Below are 2,936 nucleotides of genomic sequence, written 5' to 3'. Positions count from 1 at the left end.
ACAGGAGGTATATGCGCCCCTGGCAGGGCTGTTGAAGTGGCCCGTGGCTGTGCTCGGTCTGGGCGAAGTATGTAGATGGAGGCCGGGTGCCAGGTGAGAACATTCTTCACATTCTTGCTGTCTTATTCTTCACTCAATTTTTTCCGGACTCCATGAGACCTACAGTGTGGGTTTGAGCTGGGATCCTGTGTGAAGACACTTGTTTGTATAAGATAACCTAATCTCTATTTTGTGTTTGCCCAATGTCCACAGGTTAGCGACCCTCAAACTTTGACACTTTACCTATCTAAGTTTGTTTTGATATGGCCCAAGTATGCTCCAAATGCAGTTTTGCTATCTAATCCCCGAAGAATGTTCCAGTTTGTAAATTTGTCAAAGTGATTCTAATCAAGTATGAAGTCTTAGCTCAATACTCTACAAGTATTGCTGTAATGACCTTAAAAAAAACTAAACATTATTTTCAAATACACAGTTGCATCTTTGTTTACTAAATGAACACAAATCTAGTTATGTCTAGGGACCAAATATGGCACACCTCACTTTTCTGACAATTGCCCGTAACAAATAAATGTGCTTGCTAATAGTTCAACTAGTTTTCTGTTGGTTAAAATGACATACTAAGGTGTTCAGCTGTGTATTCTATGCCAAATGTATTCTCGAATGATGTTACAATTACATATATTTTGAAGAGGACATATCTAACATACCCAACTCAGTTACTTGTAAGGTCACAGGATATTTTGAAAATAAAGTGACAAATGCAGGAATGGAGCAAACTCGGCCAAGTTGCAAAACAGGTTGGTGTGGGATAAAAGCATGTTAGATATTTTATGGTTCAAACAACCATTGTGTAAAAACTAAGGTTTATTTTTTGTGTTTTTTTAGGGATGGATTGGATTGGCCAGGCTGGAAACAGATTTTTAATGTGCACATGAAAGAAAATAAATTAACATTCACAAAATCTGGCTTTTATTTTTTTTACAAATGTTTTTTTTTATTCTCCCCCATAACTGTAAATGTGCAAACCCAACAAATATAAAAAGATAACAATATACCACTTTTTGAAAACCATATTTACAAAATTTTAAACTTTTAAAAGCGGTACTGCCTAGGCATACCCCGAGGAGGGGCCGTCCTATTCTGGCTCTCCATGGCAGACATCCTCCTGTGCAGCCAATACAGGCTATCCCGTCTACTTCCTGGCGGGTGAAGAAAAAACAAATAATATATTAACGAAAGAGTTTGGTCAAAACATTTTTAAAAAGTACTGTTCTTGTAAAAACCAAACCAATTAAAATGTAAACTTACCAGGAAGATGTCTGCCATGTCGCCAGGGTTGGGATGGCGGTGGTGGTGGTGAGGAGCTTGGAACCTCCTCAGGAGTGCTGGCTGCCTCCATCAATGTGGAACTGGCTGTGTTTGTGGAAGGGGACCAAAAAAATAAGAGAGGTAAATACTGACCAAATGTATTAGTATATTATACAGCTATTTCTTAAATTGCACAGTGCTAAAGAATTCAAGTTATGTCATCTCATCTGACTGTTTTGCTGTTTACACCGTGCCAAACAAGAAAGAAAGGTTATTCCTGGAGCCATGCTTATTATGGCTATGACTAAATGGATGCAGTTTGTTGGCAATGAAGGTTGTATGTTTTCACAAAGGACAAACTTGGCTAAGTGACATTTAACCTTTGTCTTCTGTTAAAAGCTGCCTTGACATGAAGCTAGTCATACACTCCTAATGATACTTGATGGAGCTAGGCCTAACAAACTATCTCCTAGTTTATATTCATGGTTCTAAAGGAATGTTCACAATATCTAAAATGGAGAAATACTTACATTCAGATGAGGAACTTGTGTCCTGTGGGTGCTCCACTAGCTGTAGATAAAATGAACACCATAAGTAAAAGTGGGTGGGCAGGACTACAGTAGATTTGTAAGGTTTGTTAGGGTGAATAGATTAATGCAGAACTTCTGATACTTTTTGCCTACGTCCAAATATTCTGAGCAAACATTTGTAAGTACAACTATTTGTAAACAACCCATGTCTATTTTTCTTTATGCTAGCCAACATCCTAGAAAGAACCTTCATTTGATGCATGATTATTTAATGGATACTACATGAAATCCTGTTAGATCTTTCTTTGTCTTTGTAACAAAATATGGTGAAAGTAGTGTGAGAATGTGTTGAATTGCAACATATGTTACAAAAGTTGATTCTAAGGTTAGCTTACAGGCAATCTCTTTGGCCGCCTCCTCTCCTATATCAGAGGACTCTGGCTGCTGATGTTGGGCAGTGGGGTCCTCCTCCTGGGATGGCTCCTTCTACACGACTGGGTCCTCCTCTGGGGATGGCTTCCCCATGTCCTGGGGGACGGCAAGTGGTCTGTGTGGCCGCTGTAAAATTAGCAGCCGCCAGCGTGATGGAGAGTTGGCTGTAATAACAAAACCAAATATCCATAATTATTATTAATTAATGTTAAGTGTTGTAAAATTTAGGAAGTGAAAAACAAACAGTTGGCTGCGTACATGCAGGGGTCCAGAGCCTGTCTGCCGGCCTCTCCTCAATCCGGCACTTGCCAAAAATTGACGGCTGCTGGTCATATCGCCACATAATCATTGTCCAAGGAAAATGAGACACAAAATGTGAGTTTTTTTGACAACAACCAAACACCTCTTAAAAACCAAAAAGGAGATCACTGATTGATTGACTGATTGATTGATTGATATATTTTCTGTTGCAAATTGACATAGGTTGGTTGCAATTGTAAACTGTTTTGTTTATTAATATTGTGTGTAGATATATATGAGTATACTATTACTATTACTAAGAAGCTTCTGGTTGCCACCCCACCAAGCCTAATCCTAGTTAAACCATTGTAAAAACAATAATTGTGCTCCTAGATATAAACTCTGTTTATCCAGTTTTAGTGAAGC

General features: G+C 38.6%; 1 long non-coding RNA gene across 1 annotated transcript; it reads right to left on the bottom strand.

Moving 5' to 3' along the window:
- Positions 1–1,030: 1,030 nt before the first annotated feature.
- Positions 1,031–2,427, bottom strand: LOC140343161 (uncharacterized). Its single transcript, XR_011923267.1, has 4 exons — positions 2,234–2,427; positions 1,839–1,878; positions 1,309–1,413; positions 1,031–1,199 (listed from the first exon to the last, which is right to left on the bottom strand). It is a non-coding gene; the product is annotated as an uncharacterized lncRNA (long non-coding RNA).
- Between the last annotated feature and the right edge of the window lie 509 nt (positions 2,428–2,936).

The sequence above is a fragment of the Pyxicephalus adspersus genome, chromosome Z (genome assembly GCF_032062135.1).
Source record: "Pyxicephalus adspersus chromosome Z, UCB_Pads_2.0, whole genome shotgun sequence".
NCBI classification, from domain to species: Eukaryota; Metazoa; Chordata; class Amphibia; order Anura; family Pyxicephalidae; genus Pyxicephalus; species Pyxicephalus adspersus.
The sequence above is the reverse complement of the archived record's forward strand: the minus strand, read 5'-3'. Positions and strand labels throughout refer to the sequence as shown.